The following is a 16,155-nucleotide window of genomic DNA, read 5'->3' as shown; positions in this document are numbered from 1 at the left end:
TATATTCTCACCCAAATCATTTATATAAATAACAAACAAAACAGGACCCAGAACTGATCTCTGTGGATTATCAGGAGAGTTTGAGTAGATGAGGCCTGTACTCATGTACGATTCTTGGGGGGCTTGACAAGGTAGATACTGAAAGGTTGTTTCCCCTTGAGGGCCAATATGGGGCCAGAGGGCATAGTTTCAGAGTAAAGTTTTACCCACTTCAGACAGTGATGATGAGGAATAGCCTCTGTCAAAAGGTAGTGAATACTTGGAATTCTTTACCACAGAGATGCTGTGTCGTTAAGTATGTATTCAAGGCTGAGACAGATTTTTAATCAGTCAGGGAATTGAGGGCTAATGGGGAATAAGCAGGGAAGTGGGAGTTGAGAATTTCGTTCTGAAGTAGGGTCACTGGACCTGAAATGTTTACTGTGCTTTCTGTCCAAAGATGCTGCCAAACTACTGAGTTTCTCCAACTGTTTCTGTTTTCCTTTCAGATTTCCAGCATCCATAGTTCTTTTGTCCTTTGTTTGGAGTTGAGAACTGTCAGATCAGCCAAGATCTCATTGAATGGTGGACCAGGCTTGATGAGCCAAATGACTTACTTCTGCATCTACATATTATGGTCTTTTGGTCCACTGTTTGGAATTGTACCTAGCACACACAGGAAGATAGCTGTTGTTCCAGGAGGCTTGACAGCATCACCCAAGGATATCTCTGCAGGAATTCCTCAGAGACCTGGGCCCACAGCTGCTTCATCAATTACCTTCAATCAACCATATGGTCAGGACTTAGATGGTCACATGATGCACCGTGTTCTCTTCCGTTCATGACTCCTAAAATACTGAAACAGTTTGTGTTAATATGTAGCAATACCTGGACAATATTCTGGTTTGGGTTGATAAGTGGCAAAGAACATTTATGTGATCCTAGTATTAGGTAGCGACCATTTCCAGCTAACTATCTCCATTTCTCCAAATCAACAGACGGCTCTGCCACTAAGCAATTGAGGACGATTCTGGGAGGAGTCAGCTCGGTCACCGTGATCGAGGGGAGCACAGAAGAGCTTGTGTTTAGAGAACGGTGCATGACATCCAACAAAAGGTGCTGCTGAGAAACGACTGAGGAGAATTCTAGGATTTCAGTCACCTGAGCTATCTTCCATTGCATCTGGAAGCCTAAGATAGGCCATGTCTACAGGGACTTCGTGAACAAAACCCTGGAATAAGGGATGGAAAGAACATACCCAGCGTCGCCGCATCGGAATGGCCACTTTTGCGTGTGGCTGCATCAAGCTGTTTGTAGACCCTTGGCATGCAAACACCAAGTGTTACTAGATACTGAGGTTCTTGTGGAGGTGGGGAGGGTGTTGGGGTGAGACTGCCACACATCTTGTTCTGCAATGTGCCTTTGCAAAGGAAGTCTAGAGCGAGATACCATACTTTTTATCAAGGTTCATCCCGAGCAGCTCCGTGACGTAGGACTCTGTGCTGTACGGGCTGTTCCCCGGGACGCACATCGAGACAACATCAACTGTGCCTGGAGGACCATCAACCCAGTGAAGGACGCTGTTTGGTCTGCCTGAAACTTGTTGGCCTTCCAGACAAGGAGTGTACCTTGAGTGAGTGTTGCACACTGGCACATTCCAAGGTGCAGGACTACAGGGAAACACTAAAGCTTGGGGCATCTGCTGCTAAGGCACAGTGGGGAAGGACCACTGTCTGCGGTCTTTCTGCTGAAATTAAATGGGGGTCTGTTGAGTTATCAGACTCTCCTAGTGACTCAAATGCATGTGAATATAGTCTTATATGTGTAAGAGATGTCTTTGGTTTGTTTGGAAAGAGTCCTTGATATGATACTGTATAGAACCAAACCACATTTGTGACTATGTATATATACAGAGGTTTTTCATATATAAGGTGTGTTTTTGAAATAAAAAAAAGATTCTGGGAGGAGTCATGTGAGGCCATCAGCCGAGCGAGCAGAGTGTGGGTCGTGCCACCCACTGACCAGTGTGCGCAACATGTGGACACAGGAGTGTGGGTCCCTGCAAAGCCATGGCCTCTCACACACCGTTTTTCTGTTCTCCCTCTCTGTCTTCCAGGAGGTGAAGAGTCAGCAAGTCTTGCTCTTTGCCTTGGAGATTTCCAAGATAATCTTCCAACCCACAGTCTGCTCCATGGAGCAGGATGAGATGTGCTGACGTTTCTTCTTCCAGAAGGTGCACAAGGAGAGTTCTGTGATCAGCAGCCTGAAGGAAGAAGATGGCTCAGTAACATCATCTCAGTCTGACATAATGAGAATCAGAAAATACTTTTATGCCAGACACGAAGCCCATAGATAGATGACAGGAACAGCTGGGAGGCCACACTATCACAGAGGTCTTAGATGACAGTACATAGGAGAGGTTGGACCAGCCGTTATCTCTGAGTGAGCTGACCAAGGCCCTTGAATCCCTTAGAAAATAATAAAACTCCTGGGCTTACGGGCCGAGTTATATTCAGTTCTGTGGGACTTGATTGGCCAGGATCTGTTGGAGGTGTATGACAGTATGCTTCTGGCAGGTACCATGGGCAAATCCATGAGGAAAGGTATCGTTACCCTCATTTACAAACAGAAGGGGGAGAGAAAGGAAATTAGAAATTGGTGACCAATTTCACTGCTGAATGCACACTACAAAATCCTGTCTAAGGTCATCACCAACTGGGTCAGGTCTGCTCTGGGATTGGTGATTCACCCCGACTAAACCTGTGCTATACCAGGCGGGATGATCTCTGAGAGCCTTGCACTCCTCAGGGATACGAACATCTACGAACAATGGGGTGGACTGGCCTCATCAGCCTGGACCAGGAGAAGGCCTTTGACAGGATATTGCACACAAACATGTGGGACATGCTCTCCAAAATGGGGAGGGAATTGGCAACTGGATCCGACTGTTCTACACTAACATTGTTAGTGCAGTCGCAATCAATGGGTGGGATTTAGAAAGCTTCCCAATCAGATCTGGAGTCTTTCTTGCCTTGTTTATGTGTTGTAAAAAGCCCTTTGCTGAGGCAATCACGAAGGATGTGAGCCTGAGAGCGGTGACTTTTCCAGGCACTGGAGGCCTGCAGGTCACACCCTCCCTGTATATGTCACCGTTTTCTGCTCGGATCCACTGTCAGTGTGCAAACTCATGAGCATCTGTGACCAGTTCGACCTGGCCTTGGGTGCCACGGTAAATCGATGTAAGAGCAAAGCTGTGTTCTTTAAGAACTGGGATGACCAATCCTTCATTCCCTTCACCACTGGGACAGATTACCCGAAGGCGCTGGATTATGGCTCAGAGAGGCCAGGGCACGTGCAAAATCTTAGGAGTGCATTGCCAAGTGAAGCAGAAACTGGTCCTTTGGGACCACCACTCCCTCTCCATTGCAGGTAAAAACCTGGTCATCAGGTGTGAGGCACGATCTCTGTTGTTGTACATAGCACAGGTATGGCCCATCCCTCAAAACTGTGCTGTTTCATTCACCCGAGCCATCTTCCATTTCATCTGGAAGCCTAAGATAGACCAGGTCTGCAGGGACTCCATGTACAAAACTCTAGACAAGAGGGGGAAACAGTGTACCCAATTTTGCCCTCACCCTGATAGCCACCTTTGTGTGCACCTGCATCAAGCTGTACGTAGACCCTTGGTACACAAACACCAAGTGTCACTGCATACTGAGGTTCCACCTGTCACCAATGTTGTGAAGGATGGGACTGACCTCATTGCTGTGGAATGCTCCAAGTAGTTGGACCATTCCTTATCTCCTGTCCTTCATGGAGAAATTTTCAAAGAAAAACACCTTTGACATAAGTCCATCGGGAAGTGGTTAGCACTCAGCGTCCTCGAGACCCTGCAAGAAAAGGAGAGGATGGATCCTGTCACATGGTTCCCTGAGCAGACTGTCAAAGTCATTTGGCAGAATGCCTCATCACTAGAACTTTCCAAAAAGCAACAAGACATTGCTTGGCTGGTGGTGAGAAGGGCATTAACCTGTGAGATCCTTCATGTACACCCAGTCAGCCTGTGCCACAGCACACTGCCCTCAAAGTGGCTGTGGGGAGTTGAGACTGTCACACGTCTCCTTCTGGAATGTGTCTTTGCAAAGAATGTCTGGAGGAAGATGCAGTAATTTTTGTCGAGGTTCGTCCTGAGCAGATCCGTGACATGGGACTCTGTGCTCTACAGTTTGTTCCCTGGGACACACACCACAACAAACATTAACTGCACCTGAAGGACCATCAACTCGGTGAAAGTCACTTTTTTATTGATTTGCCCAAACCTTGGTGGTCTTCCAGAACAAGGAGTTGACCCTGACTGAGTTCTGCAGACTGGCACATTCCAACGTCCTGGGCTATATGCTGAGAGATGCATTAAAGCTTGGTGCAGTGGGGAAATACTACTGTTTGAGGGCTTCCTACTGAAGGTAAATGGGGGTCTGTTCAGTTATCAGACCCTCCTAGTGTGTCAAATATATGTAAATATTAGTATTGAATGTGTAAGAGAGGTCTTTGGTTTTATGTATACTGTAACTCCAACATTTGTGTCTGTGCAGAGCCGAATGTTTTTTGTGTCAATCTATCTATATGAAGATTTTTTTATGAATAAAGTATATTTTTGAAATTAAAAAAAAGTTTAGGAGGTAACAGCTCAGTTATTGTGACTGAGGATGGGAGGGCAGAAGAACTGCTGTCAGCAAACAGTGTGGAAGTATCTAACAGAGGGCACTGCTGAGAAATGATTGAGGAGGATTCTATGGGAAATCGGCTCAGTCACCAGGGACTCTACAGGAGCAAATAAAAGGCATTGCTCTAGCTGAGTGGCCATTTTGTAAAGGGCTGCTTTGTGGTTGAAGTGCTGCTGGAGGTTTAATTGTGGGCTTTGGTCAAAAATGGGCTTTCGTGAGGAAAGCGATCAGCATACAAGGTAAAGGTAAAGGTAAGGTTCTGCTGTCTTACTGTGAAGGGTCAGAAATGACAGTTTCTGACAGCAGCCATAGGGCAGTGGCATGCTCCTCCTGCCAGATGTGGACGATCAGAGTCTATATTTCCTGACAACAATGTTTGCAGGAAGTGTGACTGGCTGCAGCTCCTTAGAGCTGTTTGGTTGGAGCAGCGGTTGGACACACCGAGGAGCATACAGGGGGCAGAGACTGTGTTAGACACTAGTTACAATGATGTGGTCACACCACAGGTTCAGAGATAACAAGGTGTAGAGCTGGATGAACACAGCAGGCCAAGCAGCATCAGAGGAGCAGGAAGGCTGGCGTTTCGGGCCTAGATCCTTCTTCAGAAATTCCCTGGAATTTAAAAACTTAAGGGGTTATTTGTTTGATGTTCCCACATTATTAAGGGAGCAGATAGAGTAGATAGAGAAATCTATTTGAGTTGGTTGGTGAGTTTAGATAGAGCAGGAATAGTCTAACAAGACAGCCTTAAATAGACATTTAAGAGTGAAATTTGGAAATATTTATACACACCAATTGTGGTAGGAATGGAAAGACCATATCATTTTATTTCTGTACTTTTGATTGTGGATGAAATGGAAAGAAAAACATTTTACAACCAAGGATTACAGACGCTGTACTTTTAAAAGTTCCCGGAACTCATGGGGTGTGGTGTTTACACTGTTGCTTTATTCAAGCAGTGGAGAAAAATGTCTGTAGAATGCTGAGCACCAGGGAGTTTATTCAGAGAGAGATTTGGATGATAACAAGTAGCTAATTGGATTGTGGAACTGTGTCCAGTCATGGATGCCAAGGTTCATCAGCCTGAAGTCCGCTCTCTGATTAGTTCCAATTTAGCTGAATAACTTCAAGTCTTTAGATTGCTGGAAGAGCAGGGTGTGTGTGGGTTGTGTGTGTGTCTGCTGTAAAAACAGCTGAAGTCTGAAGAAAAGTTGGCTATTTTCTCCCCCCAGTTGTTGTGAGTTGTTGTCTTTAAACGATAAATAACAGTCTTTGCAGTTAGTGTATGAGTCCCCTCGTGCCTCCTGTGAAAAAGTGAAAGAAACTCAGCAACAGAGATTGAAGAACAGAAAGCCAAAAGGATCACCTCAATGAACATAGTTGACTGGTACTATTGAACTGAGATTCCCAGCTTTCTCCCCTTCTCCCCTCCACCCAAATAATCTGTTTTTGTTTCTGTCTGTTTGTATGTGTATGTAGGGCTTTTCAACTGGAGTTAGAGTTTTAACTAGCAGAGCCATATGTTGATAGTTCATAGCTATTTACTTGTGATTAGAATTTACTTGTTTGTAATAAAAGTGGTTCTTGATCAGTAGAGGAACCTGGTCACTGAGTTCTGCTTTCTTGATTCCAATGGACAGGTAAATCAGAGACTTTGCATGCTTTGAATAGACCATAACCTTTTGTAGTGATCCCAGGAGTGATCACCACACTTTCCCAAATGCGTCATGATAGAAATTTGGAATTCCCTTCTGAGATATTTTTTGTCATGTGATGTCAGCGTTGTTGCTGTGCCAGCATTTGTTGCTTAACCCTAATGACCCTTGAGAAAGTGATGGGAAACCTTCTTGAACTGCTGCAGTCCATGTAGTGTAGTTTCACCCACAGTGCTGTTGGGAAGGGAGTTCCATGATTTTGACAGTGAAAGAATGTTGGTGCAGTTCCAAGTCAGGATGATGTAGTTCTAAGTCAGGATGGTGAGTATCCTGGAGGGGAACCCAGTGATGTTCCTGTATCTTCTATCCTTATCTGTCTAGGTGGTACATGTTGCAGATTTGGCTCCATTACCTTCTTCCTATGACCTACAGTCTTTCAAAGCTTAATATTTGTGAACCTTTGCCCTGTACTTCACCATCTGCCTTCTCTCCTGATCTTCTTCCAGAATTTTTCGGCAAGTCAGAAAAATACGGGGTGGATGTGGGGTAAGCAGCAAATAACGGGTGGAGATGGAGCCCAGAGAGAGAGAGAAACAAGTTGGCAGACAAAGGAATGGGTAAATGTCAGCCTGGGAGAATGAATAGCTGATAATGGGTATAGTTAATGGCTGAAAATGGGTTGTTTGTGGTAGCAGTCCATGTGATTAGAAGGCCTGGTGTGTGAGGGTTGGGGTAAAGACATGGGAGAAGGTGCTCAGGTCTTAAAGTTATTGAGATTGATATTGAGTCCAGAAGTTGCATGGTTCCCAAGCAGAAAATTATATGTTCTTCCTGCTTGCGCTGAGCTTTGCTGAAGCACTGCAACAACCCCAAGGCAGAAATTTTGGCTAGGGAACATGGTGGTGTGTTGAAATAGTAGGTAACCAGAAGCTCACAGCCATTTTTGGGGACAGAATGTAGGTGTTCCGCAAAATGGTCACCCAATCTGCACTTTGCCTCCCCAGGATGGAGGAGACCACATTGTGAGCAGTGGATACAGTGAAAGGAAGATGGTGTAGTTCCAAGTCAGGATGGTGTGTGGCCTGGAAGGGAATTCCAACTGCAGTAAAACATCCTTTCTCTTGTACTCCATTCTCCTTGCAATGAAGGCCAGCATGGCAATTTCCTCCCTATCTGCATGCTAACTTTGTATTCCTTGTACAAGTGCACCAAAGTTTCCCTGAAGATCAAAACTAAAATGTTTCAGGCCTTTTTAAAATATTCTGCTTTTCGATTCTTACTGTCAAATGAATAGCCTCAGACAGCTCCATCTTATAGTTACTTTAAGCAATGTGTTTGGATATATTATGACACACTTCTGGGTAGGGTGAGAGCTGAACCCAGGCATCTAGCCCAGAGGAAGGGACACTACCATTGTGTGACAAGATTCCTGCCCCACATTATACTCCTTGTGTCACCTTGTTACCGTATTGTCTTGAAGCACGGAGCCATCAACTGCTCTTACCTCTTTGTTCCAAGCCTGAGGGCCGCTCTGACCTTCACTTTAAGTAGTTAGTTGGGGTCCACACTGAGAGGATATGTTGATTAATCGTGTGAATCTGCACCATGAGTTGCTTGGGCTTTGGGAAATTGAATTTCACTCTCACACAACAGCATCAGGAAACCACAGGCCACTAATTTTGAGCAAGTGAACAGCTATCAAAGACAAAAATGACTGAGCTGTTAACTGAGATAGTAGGAACTGCAGATGCTGGAGAATCTGAGATAACAATGATGAACACAGCAAGCCAAGCAGCATCAGAGGAGCAGGACTGTTGGTTATTTCAGATTGACTGTTTCAGCATTGTATGGGATTTATCAACATTTTGTGCCCAACAAGCCAGGGGATAACAATCAGGGAATTCAGTCACGCAAGCTAGATAGATTCAGACAAAAGCTGTTTGTCAGGCATTCCAAGTCAGATGAGATATAACATGGTTAAATATAGAGTGAAACACCTTCAATATCTTGTGTCAAACACACCATATCATGGCAAAGCTGTTTATCACACATTTCAAATACAAGATCGATTAGATATAGAGTCACTTGTGATTTGCACCAACCCAGTGTAGTAACAACAACTTGTATTTGCAGTGCACGGTGGTGAGACCATAGAAACATAGAAACATAGAAGATAGGAGCAGGAGGAGGCCATTCAGCTCTTCTGGTCTACACTGCCATTCTTCATGATCATGGCTGATCGTCCAACTCAGTAGCTCAATCCTGCTTTCTCCCCATTACCTTTGATCCCATTTGCCCCAAGTGCTATATCTAGTCACCTCTTGAATACATTCAATGTTTTGGCATCAACTGCTTCCTGTGGTAATGAATTCCACAGGCTCACCACTCTTTGGGTAAAGAAATGTCTCCTCATCTCCGTCCTAAATGGTCTACCCCAAATCCTCAGACTGTGACCCGTGGTTCTGGACACACACACCATCAGGAACATCCTCCCTGCATCTACCCTGTCCAGTCCGGTTAGAATTTTATACGTCTCTGTGAGATCCCCACCTTATTCATCTGAACTCGAGAGAAAACAATCCCAATGTAGTCAATCTCTCCTCATACGTCAGACCCACCATCAGCCTGGTAAAACTTTGCTGCACTCCCTCAAGAGCAAGAGCATGCTTCCTCAGGAAATCATAGAATCCCTACAGTGTGGAACCGGGCCCTTCGGCCCAACAAGTCCACACCGACTCTGACAGCATCCTACCCAGACCCATCCCCCTTTAACCCACCTAATCTACACATCCCTGAACACCTTGGGCAATTTAGCATGGCCAATCCACCTAGCCCGCACATCTTGGACTGTGGGAGGAAACTGGAGCACCCAGAGGAAACCCATGCCGACACGGGGAGAATGTGCAAACTCCACACAGACAGTCGCCTGAGAGTGGAATCGAACCCAGGCCCTTGGCGCTGTGAGGCAGTGGTGCTAACCACTGAGCCACTGTGCCACTCAGTAAGGGTAGCATGTGATTGAAATTTAGTATCCAACCTATGGAGATTGTTTACAGTCTGGTCATTAAGTGTTTTTTTTATATATCATCATCATCACAGAATCCCCACAGTGTGGAAACAGGCCCTTCAGCCCAACAAGTCCACACCGACCCTCAGAGCATCCCACCCAGACCCATCCCCCCTATAGCCCACCTAATCTACACATCGCTGAACACTACGGGCAATTTAGCATGGCCAATCCACCTAGCCTGCACATCTTTGGATAGTGGGAGGCAAACAGAGCACCCACTTACCTTCAGCGACTGGTGCACAAGGACGCCCAGGTCCCGCTGCACACTCCCCTCTCCCAATTTACAGCCATTCAGGTAATAATCTGCCTTCTTGTATTTGCTTCCAAAGTGAACAACCTCACATTTATCCAAATTATACTGCATCTGCCTTCAATTTGTCCACTCACCCAACCTGTCGAGATCATGCAGAAGGATCTCTACATTGCACCCAACTTGGTATCATCTGCAAACTTGGAGATGTTACATTTAGTTTCCTAGTTCAAATCATTAATATAATTTCTGAATAGCTGGGGTCCCAACACAGATCCCTGTGGCACCCCACTAGTTACTGCCTGCCAATTTGAAAAGGACCAATAATTCCTACTCTTTGTTTCCTCTCTGCCAGTCCATTTTCTATCCAGTCAGTTCCCCCAATCCCGTGCACTTTAATTTTGCACAATAATCTCTTATGTGGGACTTTGTCAAACGCTTTCTGAAAATCCAAATATACTACATCAATTGGCTTTCCCTTGTCAACTCTAAGTTACATCTTCATAGAATTCCAACAGATTTGTCAAGCATGATTTCCCTTTCATAAATCCATGCTGACTCTGTCTGATGCTGTCACTGCTTTCTAAATGCTCTGCTATAAAATCCTTGACAATGGATTCGAGAATTTTCCCTTGGGCTCACCGGTCTATAATTTCCTGTTTTCGCTCAATCTCCCTTTTTGAATATTGGAGTTACATTAGCCTCCCTCCAATCTGCAGGGACTGTTCTGGAGTCTATAGAATCCTGGAAGATGACCACCAATGCATCCACTATTTCTAGAGCTACTTCCTTAAGTACTCTGGGATGTAGATTATCAGGCCCTGGGGATTTATTGGCTTTCAATCCCAACAATTTTCCCAGCACCATTTCTCTACTAATATTCATCTCCCTCAGTTCTTCCCTCTCACTAAATTTTGCAACCTCCAACAATTCTGGTACTGTAATGAAATAAATTGCAATCACACAGAAGTATTTAGGATGGGAACCAAAATGGGTAGGCACATGAACAGGTGATAGTGAGCAAGATTTGGTGTGGAGTAGAATATGGATAGCAGGAGTATGCAGCAGCTCCAGTTTAGAGGGTGTAAGATGGGATACTGACCAGGAGACGATGGAATAATCAAGTTGAAGGTAATTAAAGCATGGATGAGGGTTTTCAGCTCCAAAGCTAAACATGAAATGTTATACCAGTGTGAGGCTGTTGTGGAATGATTGACAAACTGTCAGCACTTCAGATTGATGATAACAGAAACCCAATTTGAATAGTATTTTGATTCATTGGTCTTGGTATGGAGCTTTAACTGGATGCATAGATGGCACATCAATTAAAGAGGGGATTACAATAGAGCCTTCCACTCATCTTGAAATGAACCTACTGCCATTTCTGTGATACACCAAATATCTGTATAGTTTGATGTGCTGTAGTGGAAAAGCTTGAATTTCAGTAGTGTCTTTCATATCCTCAAGATACCCCAAGCTAATGAACTACTTCTAATATGTAGTCACAGTCGCAATGTAAGACAGCACAGTGTCCAAGATGCACACAAGATCCTGCAAACAGCAATGAGATATGTGATAAGATAATCTATCTTTGGTTATTAAGTATTGTCCTGCTTAACTTAGGGAAAATGTTATTTTGAACTATTTGAACTATCAGCCTTCATTTAATGTCTCATCAAAAGGTGGCACCTCTGACAACAGCATTTCCTCAGTCCTGCACACAAGTATCAGCTTGGTTTAGGTGCTCAAATCTCTAGAATAGGGCCCGAATTCTTAGCCAGATAACCGTTAATAGCGAATTTGTCTGCTGGTAGGATTATGATGTTCTTGTATTTCTTGAGTTTATCCAGTGCTTTTGTCTCTGATGTCTTCAGGATTCCCCTTTGTTCCTTCTGTGTAGTGTGGGGATTATAGTTTGTTGGATGGTTTGTTGTGTTTCATCTATGAGCCTGTTGTCTTTTAATGTTGATGTTGAATTTCATCTGCAGATGCCTACTAAACAAACAACAACAGGAGGACACAGCACGCCCTAACACACTGGCCACACTGCCATACGTCAAGAAAGTATCAGAACTGACAACAAGACTCCTAAGACTACTAGGAATCATTGTGGCCCAAAAGCCGACAGCCACTCTATGACAAACACTTACAAGGATTAAAGACCCCATTCCCACAACATGCAGAACCAACGTGATTTACAAAATACCATGCAACGAATGCCACAAACATTATATTGGACAAACAGGAAGGAAACTAGCCATCAGAATACACGAACATCAGCTAGCAGCAAAACAGATGATGAACTCTCCTTGATAACAGTACACTCTGACAATGAAGTTTAACTGGGACAAGGTAACCATAGTAGCCCATGCCAAACATAGACACACACGGGAATTCCTAGAGGCATGGTTCTCTACCCGTAATGCATTCAACAAAGATATAGAATTGGTCCCCATATACAGACCCATACAGATCAAAACCAGAAATGACACCACTCATCATAATGGACCAGACAGTATAAAATCCAAGTGGAGTAGAATAACATCACTTCATTGAAGGCCTCACTGACGATGTCAACTAACATCTGAGTGAAAACAAGCCAGCTAAGTGAGTAAGTCAACAACCTCATATCTCTTAAGTAAATGGGGAGTAGATTGGAAGGTTGCATGGTCTATTCCTGTACAGGATATGTTAGCACTTCGGGAGAACTGGAGCAGAGTTAGGACTGGGAGCAGACAGAGCGCAGCTCACATGAACAACAGAAGACAATCCTGGGAAGTTCTTGGAAAATGTTTTAAGTACAGATTTTTAAAAAATGTTTTGGACGATATCATTGAATTAGTGTGTGTATAACACCAATCCTGTTCACTGTATTTGTGGCTCAGAGAGGTTTATCATTCTTACTCTTTCTGCTGTTCACGTTGGTAGGTTCTGCTGCTTCAATGTAGAGGGCTCTTTACAGACTAAACCCATGAGCCATGCAGCAAACAAAAGTTGTTCATATGACTGTGGGCGTGACAGAGCAGCAGAGATTCGTGCATTCATGTGGTAACAGCCTGACCAATCCAACTAATCTGAACAATCTACCTGCTTGTTTGGAGAACTAAGATTGACAGTTAACTGTTCTTGTTGTATCTCCACACCAACCATGACCCAACCAATCAGCACCCTCTTCTCAGTCTGTATAAATCACTGTCCCTTTTCTCAAGCCTTTATTTGTGTCCTATTCCCAATGATTGCAAGGAAAAAGCTTTGATTTGTGGAAATGTTTTCCTGTTGATACTTGATCACATCTGTAGTTGCAGATGCTTATTGTACCTGCATCCTGTGTATCTGTGTAGGTGTTGTTAAAAAACCAAACAAGAGGTGGCTTTTTCTAACCTGTTCTATAATTTAATGAGATTCTGGCAAATCTGTGACCCTAATCATATACCCATCTTTATCCCATATCCCTTAATGTGTCTGGGTAACAGAAATCCACTATTTCAGACTTAAGATAGACAACTAATCTAACATCAGTTCTCATTTATGGAAGAGTTCCAAACTTTTACCACCCTCTGTAGGTCGAGATGTTTTCCAATTTCCCTCCTGAAAGGTCTGCCTCTATTTTTTACACAATACCCCCTAGTCCTAGACTCCCCATCCATCACAGATAGTTAATCTCAATTTACCATATCTATTCCCTTTGGTATCTTGAACACTTCAATATAATCCTTGGAAATGAGACAAAATTCTGATTATCCATTTGTTAAGGGTTGAATATTGGCAGATTAGCAAAAAAAAAATCCTTTGCTCTTTTTTTGAATATTGCCAAAGAATCACTCTCATCTTTTTCAAGTCAGGATTGTAAGTGTCTTAGAGGGGAACTTGAAGGTGGTGGAGTTCCCTTTTGTCTGCTGCCCTTGTCCTTCTAGATGGAAGTGGTCATGGGTTTAGAATGAGCTGTCTAATGAACTTTGGTCAATTTCTGCAGTGAATCTTGTGGATAGTAATACACTGCTGCTACTGAGATTTGGTGGTGGAGAGAATGGGTGCTCATGGATGTGGTGCCAATTAAAGCATCGTAGATGGTGGAAAGGCTTTAGGAAGTTAGGAGGTGGGTTACTTGTTTCAGGATTCTGAGCCTCGGACCTGGTCTTGTAACCATGACATTTATATGGGTAGTCCAATTCAGTTTTTGTCCATGGTAATCTCCAGGATATTGATGTTGACACTATTGAAAGTCAAGAGGAAATGTTTAGATTCTCTCTTATTGGAGAAAGTCAATGCCTGGCATTTATGTGGCATGGATATTATTTGCCATGTGTCAGCTCAAGCTTGGATATTATTCTGTTGCATTTGAATATGGACTGTTTGTGTTTCTGAGGAGTCATTAATGATGCTGAACATTGTGCAGTCATCAGTGAATATTCCTGCTTCTGACCTTATGTTGGATGTAAGGCTATTGACAGTTGGGCCTAGGAGACTAAAATCCATTCTGGAGAATATAACAGCATACAGATATTGAATTCATGTTCTTTTGATGCTTCCTTTGTCGAACTTTCTAGGGAAACCGTTGTTTTCCGAAACGCTGACTGAGGCACTATTTGGAAAATGTTTTTAGAACATGTGAATCATCTCTTTTTTCCTGTGCTATGTGTACAGTTGAGTTGAGTTAAGGGAGAGGGAGAGATTTTGCAATGTGAGTTGTATTCAGGTTTTCTGCAGTGATTTAAGTGACAGTGGGATATGAACAGATTCACATTTCCACATCGGTTTCCCAGCTTCATGCTGAGAAATAGACATTTAATGCCACACAGTGGAAAATGAAGAGTATTTCAGTGATTATCGAGATCAATTTGAATTATTGATTTTGTCCAGTCTACACTGCTTTCGAAGATTTAGAATTAATAGGAAACTGCTGTACAGTTGGGATTTGACGTTCATTCCAATTATATTTGCGAAAGGTGCCATGAAAAGTGACCTCATGAATATTTTGCAGACATCAACAAAATAATTATGACCAACTTTAAACTTAATTCCAATCAATCTCATTATGTATCACAGTGTATAGGATGGGACATAGGACTAAAAGTTAATGATGATATTCAACTGCTGCATGAGAAAATAGATTGTACAGGATGGGAAAATAGGCTGGGTAAGTTTAGAATAATACTCAACAAGCTGCATGATCCTGAATGAGTCCTATGAACATTCCTTCAGGAACCGAAGATGACACCTGCACTTGTTTTCCCATGCTGTGTTGTCTGTACCAGCCAGCAGCTTTGTCTTGCTGTATCTGCTTTCTTAATGCTGGCTCTTTATCACACAGTATAAGAGAGAGAGAGAGTTTCATTCAATTAAGGATGGGCAATAAATGCTGTCTAGCCAGTGACACCCTCATCCCATGAATGAATAAAGGAAGTCAAATATGGAAGGAGGAAAGGAAAACCAACAGAAAACAGGGTTTCCCTCCACTCCAACAAAGAAAATGTTGAAAAAATGATAATACGTAAGGAAGCTAAAGCTGTTCCAAATCAGAATTCATTCATTAGAGAAGTGTATGCCTTTCCTACTGACAAAATGTCCCACTGCAAATGGGCGGATTTCACAAAGTAAAATGCATCCACCTTTTATGAAAAATGTTGTGATTTCCAGTCGGTTAACACACTATGACCTTTGCAATCAATCCAAATTCAACATTTTTTTCAGATTCTTTTAATTCTCATGTTACTGCTATGAAACAAAGTGCTTGCAACTCACATAATTTATGTGCCTCAAATCTGCCTACAATATCTACTGTATCCCCTTCAGTTACCAAAACAGTAATTGTGACACAGTCAGAATTTTTACCTTCCTTTCACACAGATTGCATTAATATCAAACCCAATACCAACATGTATGGGCCTGTCAAGAAATTCAAACCCATTGTTCAGAATCTGTACAGAAAGATGAGTGCTCACACTGTTCTCTAATGGAAGCTATCCAATCCAAAGCAAAAAACAGCTTTAGAAAGATTTCTGATACAGTGATAAATGGTAACCTTAAAAGAGATTCATTTATTGTACCAGAGAATGAATACTCTGCACTTTTGGCATCAAGTGGAGCACACCAGTGGAATTATAAAACTGAAACAGACAACTTCTGCAGTATCAAAAGAACTACAGGATATAAGGGGATATTCTCAAACAGGACAACCAGCCACTGCATTTTGTGCTCCTCCTCTAGATTTTCCAACAACTGAGAAGTTCACTACCAAACCTGTTATGAATATAGAAGAGGCACGAACTGCATTAGTAGAAGTGATTCAATGTGGCACTGGTGCAGCTTGCTGTTAGGACCCCTGAAAGGATGGGGGACAGTTATAACTGGAAAAAGGGAGAGCTGGGGACCAAATTTCTGTGCTGTGAAAGTGCACTGAACCTTGTAGAAGTGTTAACTCTTTGTGATCTGGTTTGAAAGCACCTTTGTTTGTTGGTTGCTTAATGGCGTCCTGTA

The sequence above is a fragment of the Rhincodon typus genome, chromosome 33 (genome assembly GCF_021869965.1).
Source record: "Rhincodon typus isolate 14 chromosome 33, sRhiTyp1.1, whole genome shotgun sequence".
In the NCBI taxonomy this organism is placed as follows: Eukaryota; Metazoa; Chordata; class Chondrichthyes; order Orectolobiformes; family Rhincodontidae; genus Rhincodon; species Rhincodon typus.
This window is presented reverse-complemented; position numbering follows the sequence as displayed.